This window comes from Protopterus annectens, chromosome 10.part0 (genome assembly GCF_019279795.1).
Source record: "Protopterus annectens isolate FY-2018-M chromosome 10.part0, PAN1.0, whole genome shotgun sequence".
Taxonomy (NCBI): Eukaryota; Metazoa; Chordata; order Ceratodontiformes; family Protopteridae; genus Protopterus; species Protopterus annectens.
In genome coordinates, this window is record NC_056744.1 from 1376520703 (window position 1) to 1376540070 (window position 19368).

The 19368-nt window shown below is 43.0% G+C and overlaps 1 pseudogene; it reads left to right on the forward strand.

The window, feature by feature from the left end:
* The first annotated feature begins 1729 nt into the window (after positions 1–1729).
* Positions 1730–19368, forward strand: part of LOC122814284 — a 1664844-nt pseudogene continuing 1647205 nt past the window's right edge.

A 19368-nucleotide genomic window follows, 5' to 3' on the forward strand; every position in this document is an offset into this window, starting at 1 on the left:
TGGTTGCAACAAATTTTATATCAGTCAAACGAAAAGAATGTTTAAGGTTAGACTTTTAGAACATCTGAGGGACATAAGAAATAAAAAAATGGAGAGCCCTTTAGCCTTACATTTTTGTGAATTTCACAATGGCAGTAGTGAGAGTTTAAAAGGTACCATTTTACAACAGGTAGCTAAAATGGAACCTGATGAATTAGTTGTGAGTAGATTACTTTTAAAGAAGGAAACTACTTTTATTTTAAAATATGACACTTTAGTACCTAGAGGCTTGAATACAGAATGTAATTGGAAGAATGTCATTTAGCTTGTAGGTGCATATCAATTTTATTGATTAATTGTTTAATGATGTAATTGAATGATTTTTGTGACTATATAAAGTGTGCTTTAGTATTGTTAGTTTACTCCTTGAAGGCTTACTATGGCCGAGGCGCTGGAGTGAGAGACAGAAAATAAAGCTGCTTTTGGATCCTGTGCTGACTCCTGTTGTTTTGCTGTGATGCTTTGCTGTGTTCAACGTTGTTGCTGCTGTTTTCATGGCCAGTGATCCTGCATTAAATATTCCTAGGATTTTTAGAGAAGAAAACCGTGGTTCTTCTCAAAGGACATTAGATGGTTTTTTCAACACTAATTCAGAATGTAATTATGATCGTCCTGAAAGGACTCCAGTTACTGAGAATGTAGTGGATATTACAACATGGGAGCGCTTCCTTGCAGAAACTAGGAGCAAACGCTCGAACAATCCATTTGTGAATATTGGTAAGCGCTCCTTGGACTTCACTACTGAAGTTAAAGCTATTGTTTCTAAACTTACGAATTTAATGCATAAAGAAACAGCAACATATTATAATGTGAACAGTTTATCTAGATATCTTGAATTAGATATCATTCCCAGAGGCCTTAGAGCTATAAAATTCCCATCTGAATCATTTAATGCTTCATGTCAAATAGACAAATCTTTTCAAACTAGATGGGAGTGTGCTGCACATCAATGTTTGAGGGAATGGATAAAAATTCAAATAGAAAGAGACAATGTTAAACTTGTCAATTTAAAGAAAGATATTAATGCAGTGTGCAATAACTTGGTTACTGTGTTAGATCGCAATAGACTGGATGCCTGTTTTAGAGATATTCAAGACAAAGTTCATATTTTAGAAAAGAAAATAATTGATCAAAAGATGCATAAACTGCAAAGGGACTTGAGAGACTTTGATAAAGGCAATGTGTATCTTTTTCGTAATAATCAACGTACCCATCCTGTGGCTCAATCATTCAATCAGAATTCAGATAACAGAGAGAGACTGGCTAGTACCTCTAGCATTAATACACCCAATCAAACTTCAGACAGATGTCTCAATGACGTAGAGACCAATGAATTTCCAGGTCTGCCGTCTCCAGCGAATCACCAGTTTTTTCCAGATCATTTTCGGAACCCAGGTTACGCACAATCACGCAAAAGAGGGTTTGGCGAACAGGAATACTACAGAAATGGGCCTCAGCGTCCTTGGAGAGACAATAAAAGAACCAGATGGTATTGAACTTTGTTTGTTAGCAAATAATGTGGTCAACCTATCTGGTTTTGATATTTCTGAACATTTCTTATCAGTTCTAAATTGTGGTCTTAAATTTGTACCCACGGTGCTTCCGAAACTGTATGAATGTAACATTGAGCTGTTTAGTTTTATTAGGAAGCTTCATATGTGGTACTATTTTAATGTTTTAGTGCCTAAGAATGACATTGTGCATGGTTCAAGTTCCGAGTATTCTATTTCAGACTCAGATGAGTCGTTTGTTTCGTGTGATAGTGAAGTTTATGAACAGAGGTATATTGATACCTCGGGTGTTAAGGTGAACAGCACCTTTATGCCTCCGTTTAGTCATGAAGGCATTAAGAAACTACACGCGTTGTTAGAATTTGAATTAGAATATTATTTAAATCATTTTGATAAGAATGAAGTTGAATATAATTTATCTAAATTAGAATGGCTGGAATTGAAGAATTTTTCACAACAGACAGAATTAGTTATAAAGCCATCTGACAAGGGGAACAAAATAATAATTATGCATAATAGTCAATATTTTAAAATGTGTTGGGATTTATTGAGTGACTCAACAATTTATAGTATAGTTCATCAGGATGTCATTGAACAAGCTAAAGTTAAATATATTAATTTAATTCACAAAGGCCTTTGCCTAGGATTTTGGTTAGACAAAGATGTGAAAGGGAAATTTAGTCTAAGGGATACTGGACCAGCATATTTTTATTGCCTCCCTAAAATACACAAAGACCCAGAAAATCCACCAGGCAGACCGATAGTGTCTGCCAGGAAATATTTTTCACATAATTTAGGTGTAGTGTTGCATAAAGTGTTACTAAAGGAAGCAGTTTGTCTTCCTTCTTATATTAAAGACTCTTTTGACTTTTTGGACAAAATAAAGTCAATTACGTGGAATAAAAATATGTTTTGGGTCACGTTAGATGTTAAGAGTCTTTACACAAACATTCAACATAAATACGGCCTAGAGGTGTTGTATAAGACTATGGGAGATACGCCACTAACTCACTATGTGCTTGATTTGACACAATTTTGTTTAGAAAACAACTACTTTTGTTTTGACAATTTGATTTTTCAACAGAAGCAGGGAACAGCAATGGGTGCTCCCTTTGCACCTATGTATGCAAATATTTTCATGGGTCTTGTAGAAAGGGAATGTATCTATAATAATGAATTTGTACAAAAATATGTTAAATTGTATTATAGATTTATTGATGACTTAATATTTTTATGTGAAGGAGGTAAGAATTATGTACAAAATTTTGTCCAAGAGATTCAACGAAATAGATTTAATATTTGTTTTGATGGTTTACAGTGTGGAAACACAGTTAACTTTTTAGATGTGAATGTACAGGGTATTGATGGTCAACCCATCTTAACTAGCTTACATAGAAAATTTGGAGAGCCAAATGATTTTTTGAAAGCTGATAGTTGCCATCCCTTTCATGTTATCAATGCTTTACCATATGGAGAATTCTTAAGAATTTCACGTTTATGTAACACTGACGAGATATTTTTTAAAGAGGCCCATGAAACTAAAAAGATGTTTTTGAGAAGAAATTATGATAAAAAGTTAGTTGAAAATTATATTGATAGAATTATTAAACTTATATTTGATAGATTTAATAAACAAAAAAATAGAGATATTTTTATATCTAATAAAACTATTAATTGTGTAGATAATTTATTTATAGTATCTAAGTATAATATCTGTAGTAATATGATTAAATCAAATATATTACATTTTTGGGAATTTTTAGACAACTTTGATGAATTAAAGAATTTAAACACAAAAAAATTAATTTTTTCTTATACAAAAGGTAAAAGCATTAAAGATTTTGTTGTACGGACTAGGTTTTCTAAATTGATTGTGAAAATACCCATTCAGTTAACTATTTTGGGTACTTTTCCATGTGGAAAATGTCAAGCTTGTTCATACATACATAGAACTTTTTTTAAAATTAATAACAAAAATTTTGATTTAGAGGGCTCATATAACTGTAGAACTAATAGGGTAATCTATGCCCTCAAATGTGGTTGCAACAAATTTTATATCGGTCAAACGAAAAGAATGTTTAAGGTTAGACTTTTAGAACATCTGAGGGACATAAGAAATAAAAAAATGGAGAGCCCTTTAGCCTTACATTTTTGTGAATTTCACAATGGCAGTAGTGAGAGTTTAAAAGGTACCATTTTACAACAGGTAGCTAAAATGGAACCTGATGAATTAGTTGTGGGTAGATTACTTTTAAAGAAGGAAACTACTTTTATTTTAAAATATGACACTTTAGTACATAGAGGATTGAATACAGAATGTAATTGGAAGAATGTTATTTAGCTTGTAGGTGCATATCAATTTTATTGATTAATTGTTTAATGATGTAATTGAATGATTTTTGTGACTATATAAAGTGTGCTTTAGTATTGTTAGTTTACTCCTTGAAGGCTTACTATGGCCGAGGCGCTAGAGTGAGAGACAGAAAATAAAGCTGCTTTTGGATCCTATACTGACTCCTGTTGTTTTGATGCGCTGCTCTCCTCTATCTGTTCCCTACTCTAACTACAGATCACAATGTCATCTGCAAACATCATAGTCCAGGGGGACTCCTGTCTGATCTTGTCTGTCAACCTGTCCATCAGCATTGCAAATAAGAAAGGGCTCAGAGCTGATCCTTGATGTAATCCCACCTCCATCTTAAACGCATCCATCACTCCCACCACAGACCTCACCGCTGTCATACTACCCTCATACATATCCTGTACCACTCTTACATAGTTCTCTGACACTCCCGACTTCCTCATACAATACCACAGCTCCTCTCTAGGCACCTTGTCATATGCTTTCTCTAAATCTACAAAAACACAATGCAACTCCTTCTGACCTCTGTACTTCTCCATCAACACTCTCAGAGCAAACATTGCATCTGTAGTGCTCTTTCCTGGCATAAAACCATACTGCTGATCAGTAATCATCATCTCCCTTCTTAACCTAGCTTCCACTACTCTTTCCCATAACTTCAAAGTGCTTATGGATCAGTTTAATCCCTCTGTAGTTACTACAGCTCTGCACATCATCCATATTCTTAAAAATCAGTACCAAAACACTTTTTCTCCATTCCTCAGGCATCCTCTCACTTTCTAAGATTTTATTAAACAATCTGGTTAAAAACTCCACTGCCATTTCACCTAAACACCTCCATGCTTCCACAGGTATGTCATCTGGACCAACAGCCTTTCCATTCTTAATCCTCTTCATAGCTATCCTTACTTCTTCCTTGCTAATTCATTGCACTTCATGATTCATTATCCCCACATCATCCAACCTTCTCTACCTCTCATTCTCTTCATTCATCAACTCCTCAAAGTACTCTTTCCATCTGCTCAACACACTCTCCTCACTTGTGAGTATGTTTCCCTCGTTATCCTTTATCACCTTTACCTGCTGCACATCTTTCCTAGCTCAGTCCCTCTGTCTAGCCAATCAGTACAGGTCCTTTTCTCCCTCCTCAGTGTCCAAACTTTCATACAACTCTTCATACGCCTTATCCTTAGCCTTCACCACTTCTCTCTTTGCCATGCACCTCATATCCTTATACTCCTGTCTACTTTCTTCATCTCTCTGACAATCCCACTTCTTCTTTGCCAACCTCTTTCTCTGTATACTCTCCTGTACTTCCTCATTCCACCACCATGTCTCCTTGTCCTCCATCCTCTGTCCAGATGTCACACCAAGCACCTTTCTAGCAGTCTCCCTTACTAGCTCTGCTGTAATTACCCAGCTATTCGTTAACTCTTCACTGCCACCCAGTGCCTGTCTTAACTCTTCCCTGAACTCCACCTCACAATTACCCTTTTTTAATTTCCACCATTTGATCCTTGGTGCTGCCCTCACACTCCTTCTTCTCTTCTTGATCACCAACGTCATCCTACAAACCACCATCCTATGCTGCCTAACTACACTTTCCCCTGTCACCACTTTACAGTCTCCAATCTCCGTCATACTGGCCCTCCTGCATAAGATATAATCCACCTGTGTGCATTTTCCTCCACTCTTGTATGTCACCCTACGCTCCTCCCTCTTGTTAAAATATGCAGTAGCCCTTAGTATGGGTTAATAATATTTGTGTTCAGATGTAATAGACTCTTAACAGCATTGCTCAGCAATGTGATAAGACATTAGAAAATAAAGGCAACAAGTACAACACTACTAAAAGTTAATAAAGAAATAAAATGTGTAATCTTGGTATGGCTGTATGCATGGTGTGTCTGTGAATGTCTGCTGATAGTCTAACCCCATGCCTGCCAAGGACAGCATGATAGTTGAAAACTCTCTGTACTGTGCACGATACATGTCTATCATGTGTCACACTGTTACGGACTGTGATAACTGTTGCCTAATCCCTCAGTCACAGATCCAACATTGGCATGTTTTATGTCAATAGTACAGTCACACTGCATCAGTCCACAGTACACCTTAGTAGTCATATATGTCCCCATGACAAGTAATAGTCCCCTGCAACTGTGTACCTGTAGGTGTTACAGTTTGGCCCATACTGTCCCATGCAGATAGCTTGAGAGGTATGTATGTGCTACAGAAGCTACAGGGCACTTGTATACAGAAAGTAAGGGCAGACTTGTAGATTATATTAGAGTACCGTTGCAAGCAATATAGCCTGTACAGGTAGTAACAGACTATCTGTCTCCCCCCAACCTGTATCTGCATCATAAATAATTGTTGTTATACATTGGGTATGTCTACTGTTAACGTACATTGTTCTTAAACTGTTATACTGGGCCTTGTGTTTTATTACTGTTATGTATTACAATAGTTGCATACTAACATATTTTGTTGAATTATCTATGTTGTTGGCCTTATGCCGTAACTCTTACTGGCATGCTGTTACTATACTGACTGTTATCTCACTTATGGTTCTGTTCCATATGCTGTGCAGTGTTATGTTACTGGGGTATTTCCAACATTCTGACATGCTGTTATTACTAACTAAACATTCTGTTCATTACTAACCTATACACTTTGAAATACCTCAACACCATAGCTCAGCTGGGTAGGCCGGTTCCAGCTGATCTGCCCACCCTACCTCAGCTGGCCATGGCACAGGGTCCCAGGATGTCTAGTACCCAACCTGGTGCTGCCCCCCCTCCTGGTCCTGCACCACCTACAGGTGGAACCACCTCAGGGGATGGGACCCATCCTCCTCCCTGGGAGCAGGCGTGGATGGGGAGTTATCACCCAGCAAGAGCTAGCAGGGATGGTGCACAGGATCATGCACCATGGCTATGAAGATCGACTGCTCCGGATTGAGGGCAGACTGGCCAACTTGGGGGGGGCCCGGCCCCGGTCCCCAGCCTCCAGCACAGCCACCTTTGGGGTAGTAAAGGAGCAGTGTTGACTGCCCATGGGAGGGGATCTCAGTGTCACTGCTGCCATCTGGGGGCAGATGGCTCTCTGGCTCTCTGACTCCACAACACCCTCCCCATCCTAGGTGTTTACCCCCTCATGTGCCACACACCAGCACTGCATGCTGTCTTGTCTGTCTTGTCTGTTTGCAAATGCAACCTCTCCTACCCAACTTACCTCCCCACACATACCTATATCCATTCCCCAACATTCCACTCTCTTCTAAAAAAAGGAGCATCTGTCCCACAAAAAATATCACCCCATAGATAGCTCTTCATTTCACACCCATGTCCACTGGACATAATCAATCATTACATAATATAATCAGCACAGTTATGTCAGCTTCATCCCTCTCTCTGGGGTGTGAGGCTCCAAATTCCAAATTCTGTACAACATGCACAGGGGTTGCTGTACAAGAAATGGAAAGCTATGGTCCTTTCCTACACCCATCCTGCCCATCTCTACCTGCCTTTCAGTATGTTTTTCCCCTTGTTTGCCCCCATTTTACCACTTTCTTATCACCCCTTTTTTCTTTTCTTTTTTTGGAAATAGTGCTGGTTTAAGCAGCTCTGTCATATGTCAGGTGTTTCCATATACATATCCTGATTGCCAATGACATAATGCATGTACTGTATATATAATGGGTAAATTAGCAGTGTATTGGGACTGTGATGCAGACACCAAAACAGTGCACAGCCAAATAAATAATGATGGATGTACATGAGGCTTGGGATAGTAGGTTTAGCTGTCAACTGCAAAGACTGTTGCAGAATGTCCACAGTTGTGCTACCTAGTTTTGGCACAGATATCACAAAACCTTTTCTGTGTGCTACAGTGCTGGCAAGTCAGTACAGATTGTGGTTAGAAAATCATGACAGACATGTCAGTGTCACACATCATGCCTATCCGAACACACATGTGAATGCCAATCCTGTGTAACAAACTGCATGCATGCACATATATCTTGCAAATACAGCTGTTGCAGTAATGACTCAGTAGCACAGTCTCCTACATTCCTAGCATGCTGTAAATTTTGCCACCCACAGTCCTGGGTTTGAATCCAGTGTGTTGCACTTCATTTAAATTCTTATGAATACAGCAAATATTGACTGAGTCATACAATTTTAACCAAAACTGATTGCTGCTACTGAGTGAACTGCTACCAATGTATGCACATCAAAGGCCTGTAGGTAGGGGATACACTGTGCATATTTGTATAGCTCACCTATATGTTGCCTACTACTCTCTGATCAGCAGTGTTACATAACATGTGCACCCTAAGCACATGCCTCCACTGGACTGTCAAGGGTACCCTTGCCCTGGCTCTGCTGTAATGACAGAGCTGACACTGTTCCCTCAGTGACACATACAGCTAGCTGTCCTCAAAAGTGTTCACACTTCCCACTATGAGTCCTACACAAAAAGCAGTAGCTGCAGCCTGCAACATATGCAGTAGTTTGTTCAGCTACCTGCTATAGACCTACCATACCTCAGAAACCCTTAAAACAAAGGACACACACAACACTCATACATACCTCTCAATCTCTTAGAGCAAGAAATCTCAACAAAGCCATAAATAAAAGTAGGACAAAGGCCTAAAAATAGGAACATGTTTAAAATATTGCTCTTACAAACTTAGAAAGTTGGTAGAATAACAGGTTTTGCAGTAGCAGGACTTTTCTGATGGGTATGAAGTCTGACACTCAAATGTATGTCATTATTTTCTAACTGTAGTCTTCAATGATTTGCCACTAATTTGCCAGAAAACCACAAAAATGGACCAAAAATATGAGGCAAATATCTGGACATTATGCAAAAATCTGTACAGTTGAGAGGTATGCCCCCATACATAAAGCGGTGGTGGGGCCAAAGGTCAGGTGATAGGGACATGTGTCACAGTCTGCCTCTACAAACATACAGAGCTAATACACCAGCAGCTACTGCAGCAGCATGCATATTCTGATGGGTACAATGTACGACAGACACCCACATGTGTCCTCACCCTTACTGTCCTCCACCCACATTGTTTAACACTGAACTGCCAGATAAACAGAAAGTCATTTAACAGTGGCCAAACCTAGCATGCACAACTGTGAACATAACATAATTCCCAACAGCAGACAGTATTTGTACCTACCCTCTGTGATGCTGTAGTCTTCACACCTCAGTAATGTCCATCTGAAAGGCTAGGAAAGGGGCTAAGGCCTACATGTAGGCTTTAGATATTGCACTGTTGTATCATCTCATTAGCCAATGAAAGTTCAACCCAGCTGTTCTGGATGCAGTTAGCAGGTCTGAGCCATGGATTGGTGCACAGGCAATCACCTGTTACTGAGCATTAACTACAAAAGGGAAGCAGCTGCCAATGGTAAACAGGTCTATAACTTTCTATACCAAGACAGACTGTGAGTTCAGAAGGATGTATCTCAGGATTTCAGCATAAAAGGAATACAGCACTCTACCAGGTATGTAATACAAGTCACCATATAATGGAATGCAGATGGGAGGATGCAGTTATGGGGAATAGGGATTACAACAATAGGCCTATTGTACATCTGTGGGAATGACATGTTGATGGTAGTCTGCTGTCCAACAGTTACAGTCATACCTTACAACTGTGCCTGCTGTGCCTTAGATCACAACTCTGGCCCTTTCAACCCCTCCTACAACAATCAGCACCTGTATGAATGCTACTGGAATGTGTGTTAGACATAGTGGTAGTACATAAGGGTGGACACAGCTGGCATTGCACATGCTGCACTGTCAGGCAGCACCCCTCAGTCTGTAAATGTCACACAGGAATAGTATGGACATTGTTCAGGTGTATCTGACTGTCCCTGATGTACTCTGGCTAGGTCACTGTGTTGTCAACATTCATATCCCATTGCTTGACAGCAGTGGCTAGCATATCTGGTAACCAGCTACAGCAGGACATTTGCTCATACCCATCATAGTGGGGGGACTCAGGCCCTACATCAGTGACAGAGTGTACATATTGAGCATACAAAGTAAAGGTATGAATACAGTAACATATAGTACTGTAGTATAACAGTGTTTGGGGGGGGTGCTGGTGTGTGACAGCCAGGTTCTGTACATTCTGAGCACAACCACCAATTATTATCCAACCATTTGCCAATCATCGGCGTGTTTCTGGCACAGGTATCACATATATGAGGCACATGTACATTTTCAGCAAACATTTGTGTACTGGAGACATAGGACACCTACAGAGAATATACCCACCAGCACGTTTACATTGCTGTCTGCCGTTGTGGCACACGGATATTGCTGGACTGTCCCCATATACTTTTACTAACACACACCTATGTGTCGGACAGTGGCTGTCTGACATGGTACAGGTATATTGCCCACAGGGGACACAACACAGTAGATGGCAGTGATGGGAGTGAGGCATACAGCACACTCCATCATGGCACACAGGTACATACCTGGTATTGCTACTATGGTGCTGATAGCCATATACATAACTGTGTTAATGGATGGTGGGGTATGTTGTTGGAGTTACCAGTGGATAGTGCAGGCCAATCAGGGTGTGCTGGGTCTGCACATAGTGAATACTTATGTATGTGGTCCGGTGATGTGTTCCCTCTGCTTGTCTTTCAGAAAGGATGTACAGATGGAGGCAACTGCCTTCTCAGCTGCCAAAAATGAGGTAATCGTGGATGACCTCAGACTGCATTACTGCATCCTGCTGTCCAGAAATTGCCTAGGTTGAGATCAATGTGCAGCACTGTGGGCTGACCTTGTCACAGCTGTCAACAGGGTCGGTCAACAAGAACAAGAAAGAAGCTATGAGCAGGCCTGACACCAGGTGAGCTGCATGGCAAAGGGCTGCTACTGTGGCCTAGGACTGTGCTGCCACTGGTGGAGGGCCTGCAGGAGTACAACCACTCCCAGCCACAGGGGAATTCCTGGCAAACTTGGGATCAACCACCAGCTCCCAAACATCCATCACCCCATATATCATGGAGGTGGGTGGCACAGCATCCACAGCAGAGGAGCATCCAGGTAAGCCTCCTGTGTTCATCACTGTTATACTGTAGCAGTCACTGTGGTGGCCTCTGCATACCAGTACACAGATGCCAGAGCAATCTGCACTGGGAGGGATGTCCTTGTAATGCACACTTGTGCACATATACTCAGAATGTCAGCAATGTAGGCAGTATCACAGTACCTACTGTACATGTCATATATACACATATTATCCTGTAGCAATGCCACATTTTGTATTGCTGGCAATACTTCTCCCTCACATTTCCATAGGTATGTCAGGTGCGGCTGGAGTCCAATGTCCCCTACCTGGTGAGTGTAATACTGTCATATATACCCTAGGAATGTTACAGACTGCCATTATGCTGTAGACACAAGTGATATGCTTAGCCAGAGTTCAGTATTTGCATGCTCACTTTTGGAGAGGTTAAGTGATGTGCATTGAATTGGTAATCACAAAAGTAGTGTATTTGTGGGAGCTATAACATATGTTGATTTATTTTTGCGAAGATCTATGCATTCTGCTATAAGGGAGGCAATGGTATACACAAGACAGGTGCACTGTGTATTAGCTCTAGGTCTATCTCATGCACTGACATATTGCTTATCTCACAGGTGTATAGTAGTGGCAACATTCACTGGATGTAGCTGCAGTGTATGTCATAAAGGGACTGTCTTGTCTGTGTATGTTGTAGTCTGGTTGTGTGTTGTGCATGGTCAGAGATAGGTTGTGGTATGTGTAATGCAGTTGTGGCACCTCACCTCTTGTGTGTGTGTGTGTGTGTGTGTGTGTGTGTGTGTGTGTGTGTGTGTGTGTGTGTGTGTGTGTGTGTGTGTGTGTGTGTGTGTGTGTGTGTGTTGATCACCATAGAAGTGCTGGTAGTAATGTCCTTATTTTGTCTTCCTCCTCACAAGTGACTGTGGGGGTTTGATTCTGTCCCCCTCACAACCTAATGTCAGTGTCTCATCAGACTCTGATGATGATGGTGGCCATATTAAGGCACAGGTGGAGCTGTTGGGGCTGAACCTGTTGCATAGGTTGACATTCCACTTCCTCCCCCATTGCCCCCATACATACTCAGCATGCCCACACATAAACAGTCCCCTGCGGCCACAAATATCGGACAGTCAGAGTGTGGTGGCATCTAACAGCAGGTTCTGGCAACAATGGCATCACTGAATGTTGACACTAGCCATAGCCAGAGAGCTAGTGAAGTCCCAGACAGGCAGATTGACAGGGGTGCTTGAAGGAGGACTGCTGCCCATCCACCACCTGTCACAAGCGTCACTTCACAAGTTACTCGACACATGTTTCATTCCATCATGAAGGCATGGGCATATTCTGAACGCAACACCAGATGGATGCTCAGGATCATGGATGCATCACTGTCTGACATTGATAACTTCCTCCGCAATATTGGTGATGCCATGCATCATTTCACTGATGTAGTAGACAGACGGTGGGGTGAGACATTGTCAGTCCTTGACCACACATTGTTTGTGCTAGAACATGTGGTGGGAGCAGGGCATTAGACATGTGGCTGAAGGTCAGCAACAGCATCCACTGAGAGTACACATGGCCATGCACAATCACGCACCCATAGTGGCGATACCTCCAGCACTACAGAAGAGAAGGTGCTGCCCACACCACAATGTGGCAGACCATGGGCACATGATCCTGGGCAGTCCTGTGAGGGACACGGCCCCAGCAGACACCAGTCACTGTCAGCAACTAGAACCGCATCAGACCCTGGGCATTGTGGTGCCAGTGCCACTACTGGCAGTGCCATTTCCCATATTTTTAGCCAGAGATGGTGATCTGTACATTCTGACATGTAAGCTCCACATCTGTCCAACTTACCATCATGTAGGGTTAACACATGGCTTGACTGTGTACGCGCACACACACTTACACATCACTGACACATGTAGGTCATCAACAGATGCACACAGCTCATCTCCATGGCCCAGCTGACCAGCACCCCTCCTGACAAACACACACACAATGTCAATTTTGTGGCATAGCCTAGGACTCTGGCAACCCCACACCACACCCTGTGCATGTGTTGATACCTGTGCCACATCCCTGCCATCCATAGCATTGATGCAGGGACATGCAAATATGTGTCTGATGCACAGGGTGACTATAGTACATTACATGACAGTTTGTAGTGCAGTACTGTTACGTCTTGAAAGGTACCGTATGCTGGCATGTGTCATGAGTGCACATCAAAGTGTATGTACCTTTGTTCCATGACGTTGCATTGGTGGTAGTGTTGCTGATTGTCAGATATCTTTCAGAAATTTTTATGTTTATGTTCCAGGGGTCTGTGTGGCTACTCTGTGGAGACCTGGTGCCAATAAAGTGGCTCAGGATGGTATGGTGGCAATGCATAAATGTGACTTCAGCAAAGTAAGGCTGTATATGTGCATGGCTACCTAGGTGTGTATGTGTAGAACAGTGTGTCAGGGACAATGGGGGCAGACAGCATACTCCTGCATGCATACCCAGTGACAGGGTGTGCTACCCTTAATACATGTCACCTGGGTGTTCAGTACCTACAAATGTAAGTGGTGGTGGATAACATTTATGCCTAGGTACAAGTGGGCTATTTAGGGCCAGCAGCTACCCACAGGGCCTCAAAATGTATAAGCATTGCACACACACACACACACACACACACACACACACACACACACACACACACACACAGAGGGAACTGTTCTTATTGAGAATAGAGCCCCTACCTATCTAGTTGTACATAATGATAGCGCTACATATGTATCACATGCGCCACAGAACTTATGTGCTTTAAGAGTGTCTGCCGCTATTGTTAAGGTGGATGACATCAGCAGGTTTTATACTGTGCCACATCCCTGCCATCCATAGCACTGATGCAGGGATGTGGCACAGTATAATGCCTGCTGATGTCATCCACCTTGGCCCACTGATTTGTTGTAAGTACTGACACAGTTATATGATGGCCTTTGCATCCTGCTGCTACTCTGACTTGTTACAACTTGCTGTTATACTAGCCACTATCTAGGTTACTCAGAGCTGTGTAATGTCAATATCTGTGTCCTCTGTCCCTCCATTGTCTCTGGCTTTGTCCAGCTTTCTTGCAGTAACAAATAGTGACATATGGACAGTCCGTGGGACTCCTGCCATAGGTGTACCTCACATGCAAAATATCAGGTGCAGTTAGTCTTGAACCATGAACACAGTCAACCATGGCACTGTACTTAGCCCACTGAGCCACAACACAGTGAAGTTTAATGCCTGACACTATCAACTGCAGACATACATATCACTTTGTCCCCTGCAGATTGTGGAAATGGAACATGTTGGCAGGTTGATTAGGACAGCCCTAGGATTCTGGGGTCTGCTGCTGTAACTTTGCAAACATACTGTTACTGCAGTTATATTGAAACACGGCTATGTTGAGGGTAGGATATTTTAACATTATCAGTCATGCATCTGTCCTATGCCCACACTGTTTGTCATTTCCCTTGTATACTGCAGTGGGTTTAGCTGCCTTGTGGCCTACTGCATACTATGGGGTGGCCAGTATTGGACAGAGAGTTTGTGTTGTCCCACATAGCTGTCAGTTGTCTGCAGGTAGCCAGGTAGCCTACTCTATTCCCTGCATATGTGTATCACCTCCATACATATGCTAGCATACTCTAGTAACCCAGACATTTGTTGTAAAGGAGAGTGACTTACCTTGTGAATGCAGCAGTTGAGATAACAGTGTTTCAGGGCTGACTCTGTCAGATGCATGCAGTACACAGCCAATACATGGTAAGGTCTAGGTTGCGTGGTGTGGCTGGCATCCTTTTTACTGTGTATGTGAGTCGGAGTGAGGTGTCAGTCCCTAGGAACCTAGGTTGTCAGTGCATGTGCTATGCGTTGTCTCTTTGCCAAGGCCAGGGCACACTGGGCACATACTGGGCACTCCTACATTTGCCTACAGGGACAGGCTCAGGGGGTTCTTCCTCCAAGTTCCCCTGTGCCTGTGGGGACCTTGGCAATGTTGGGGGGTTATGGCCCCTTCTCTGTGATGTTCCTGTCACAGCTGTTTCTGCAGGATCATATTGTGTAGCATGGCAGCCCCCAACAACCCCACATGTGCCTCACTATGACCACCATCACAATCAGAGTCCAATGAGACACTGATATCAGGTTGAGAGGGGGTGAGACCCCAACCCCCATGTTCACCTGTGAGGTAAAGACAACAAATTTAAATTACAACCTGCACTATAATGTTTGCTTATACACACACACACACACACACACACACACACACACACACACACACACACACACACACACACACACACACACACACACACACACGCACACAGGTGAGGTGGCACAAAGGCATTATACAAGCCACACTTTTTGAAGGATGACATGCATGACACACAATCAGACCACAACAGAGACACTGTGCACAGGCCCTCAACAACATGCAGTGTGGGTATGTCCAGTTAATGTTGCTACTACTATACACCTGTGAGATATGTGAGGAGTGGGAGTATGTGATGCACCTTCACCTAACACATAGTGCACCTGTGTACACAATACTAATGTACCCCTGTATAGCACAGTGGCTGCATCTATACAAGCATACATGCCAATATGTTACAGCACCTGCAGATAGACTCCTGTGATGACCAATGTGATGCCCCGCTGTTAACCCCACCACAAGTGAACATGCACATATTGCAATATGGCTAAGCATAACAGCTGTGTACATGGAAAACTGGCTGCCCTTAACATGTCTAGGGTATTGGTGAGCCACAACAAGACAGTTCCACACTCACAGGCTTCAAGGAGCTGTTCCCCAGCCACACTAGAGGGATCTATGTAGTTGTGGGGGAGAGGTATTGTCCGCACACACACATGTGGCATTGGTACAGGATAACATGTGCATTTCTGAACATGTACATTACAAGTTGTGATGCTACCCAATTTCCTGACATTAATAATAGGTGTGTACTTGTGTGCATTACAAAACCCCACCCACAAATGCAGTTTGACCTGACATATGCATCCAGTTATGTAAAAGCTGCCACTATGAATGCTACAGTATTGAAGTGATGTCCACTAGGGCCTTACCTGGATGCTCCTTGGCTGATGATTCTGTGCCACCCACCTCCACGACACATGTTGTGATGGTTTCCTGGGATGTGGTGGCTGTATCAAGGTTTATGAGGAACTCCTCCATAGCTGTGAGTGGTGCTTGGATAGCAGGACCTCCATATGTGACAGCACGGTCCCTCGCCACAGCTGCAGCCCTTTGCCATGCATTGCGGATGAGGTCTGTGGTACGGTGTCAGACCTGTTCGTATGCCCTGTCGCAGTGGCCCACATTGTTGACAGTCACTGCCAGTTCTGCCCACAGGGCAGTGTGTTCTGCAGGTTTTGATAGCTCCTTCCCAACAGTACCCTGTGATGGAGTATGAGGGCATCAATGATTGCCACAGTCTCAGCTTCTGAGAAGGCTGGTTGTTGTCTGTGGTACATCCCACCTGAAAGACATGAACAGGGGAACACATCACAGGACTACATACATTGGCCACCATTATGTACAGACCCGCACATCCACTTTTGCTAGCACTATCCACCACAAACACCCACATCATACCCCTGCCATCTATCAGTACAGCATGTGTGTGGGTATTGTCAACATACTGGCATTACAGCATGCTTTGCTCTCCTGATCTTGATGTTTCATGTTCCCCCCAATTTGGACAATTAATGTGCGTAATCCCCCATTCATCATTCACATCAGACAGCACATACAGCAGCCGGGGACATCACAGAGGTTCCCCACCAGGGAATACCAGGCAATCTACCATACATCTAAAGGCTATAAGGCCAACCATCTACCTGGTGTCATACATACTCCTCAGGAGTGACGTCACTGTGGCATGCAAAGTAATCAAAGACTCCACATTGCTGGGACTGCTGCACAAGTGCAAGCCATGCTCCACTGTGGACACACACACACACACACACACACACACACACACACACACACACACACACACACACACACACACACACACACACACACTCAACCTGGTAAGTGACCTGGACTGACCTTGTCGACAACTCACATGTGTGTGTCACACAGAAGCACCCTGCAGTGGAATGGGCACCCTATCCACATCAGGCAGGGTAGCTACCTAAACCTTTGCAGGTGTAGCCTGGCCAACTGGATGGTTAATGGCACATACATCCTTGGGAATACCATCTGTGTCCCTGTTGGACAAGGACAGCAGCTGCTGCCTTGCATATGCATTGACTAACATGTGGCCTATGCATATGTCTGCTCAGGGCTCATAGCCTAGTAATCTGAGATGGTACCAGGACTACCAGAAATTGCCTGATGGCTGTGACAGACCATGTTGTTATGTGTCCACACACATCATTGCCATCAACTGCTGGGTGTCCCCTATGGGCAACATTACAGTACCGTGTCATTCAGCCTACATCCAACAAATAGGAGAGTGCTACTACAGGTGCATGTGGACATTCCAGGAGCATCTGAGGTACACAATAATAGAGGGCAGTGCATATGTGATGTAGGGTGACCTCCTCATTGGTGTCTGACATCTGCAGTACCCAGATGTTTGCAGAATGGGTACATGTGCCTGATAGATGTCGACCCCACCTGCCAGACAAATGTGTATTTCCGCATACCAGTTGGACAATACGTGATGGTTGTTCACAGAGTTTGGGGAATGTGTCTGTGACATGCCAGCCCCCTGGGGACACACTAATGGTACATGGATATCTGTTACCGTATCCATTCCCTTACATTGTGTGCTCAGTATGTACACACTGCTGTTGAGCCAGAGCCAGCATCCCCCCACTACTACTACCTATAACCTGCTGCTCTGCTGCAGAGGCCCACCAGATATGCTAGCCGTAGGTGTCAGGCAATCAGATACAGGTGTGGAGTACACAATGACCTAGTGAGAGTACATCAGGAATGGTCAGGGAGACCTGGGCAATCTGCGAAATAATGCTGTATGACATTGGCAAACTGGGAGGGGCTCAATGTCTGTACATGATATGATTTGCCAGCTGTATCCACCAGTATGATGACCCTGCACTGGCCCAGTAATCAAGGGGCCTCAATCCTCACCACTAGCACCAGTGAGGACATATACAATAGGAAGATGACAAGTAGACACACAGTAAGGTATGTTTACCCTTCAGAACACACAGAGCTCACAGTCAGTCTGGGCCTGGTTTCTCCCTGTCTCTAAAGACCCCCAGTAAGACTCCCCAGTGGCACAGCTATACAGTTAACATCTCAGCAGAGTCAAGACAAAACCTCCATCACCCTCTCTGTCCAACTAGGGCTTTGTATCCCTGCTCAAGTAGCTGACACACACACACACTTTGGATTTGATTTATAAATCACACACACACACACACACACACACACACACACACACACACACACACACACACACACACACACACACACACACACACACACACACACACACACACACACACACACACACTCCTGGGAAAGGCTGACACAGGTTTACTAGCTATGGCACCTTCTGCCCAGACTAAAAGGAAGCTATGACTACCACAATCCAGCTTTTCATCAGCTACTGTAAGGCCCTTACAAAAGAGTGATGAAGCCTTCTGTGGGATGTGCCTATTATCCAAATGGTTAGCATGACGAAGAGCAAGGCTATTGCAGTGGGCTATACAGTGTCACCAAATAGATATGCAAGTACTCTAACAGCTTACTTATCTCTACACAGACCAACCACAATGTCAAGGTTTAACTATATTTAATATAACTAATAAAGGAGCAAAGCAATACTCAATAAAGTAACTACAGAGTTCAGAATCACTGGTAATATTTTAGACAACATTGCATGACAGTCTCAAATAAATACAGAAATCATTGAATGTAATCTTTACTATATTCCCATATATGTACACTATATCACTTTTTCCTATTCCCTTACTATTAGCCAGGCAAATGCAGATGGGTGGATGTTGTCAGATTCAAAAACACATACGAACTGCAAAGGTCTTTCTCTGAGACATGTCTGGAGTTAATGATCAACATTACTGCTGGGTTAGGTCAGATTGCATCACTCTTTGTCAGCTGCCTTCAGTTCCCAGGCTAACAGCAAGTAACATACATTTACACATCTCTGAGTCAAAAGTACACATCTCTCATATGTTTGTGTAGAAGTGGAATTCATAACACAGTTGAACACTCACATTTTCAAAATAGTAATTATTTATGTTCCAAGACAATACAAGAACATGTAGCTGTAGACATTTATGTCTGCTTACTGCACTGAAACTGAGATAACACATTCGTAAAATAACTA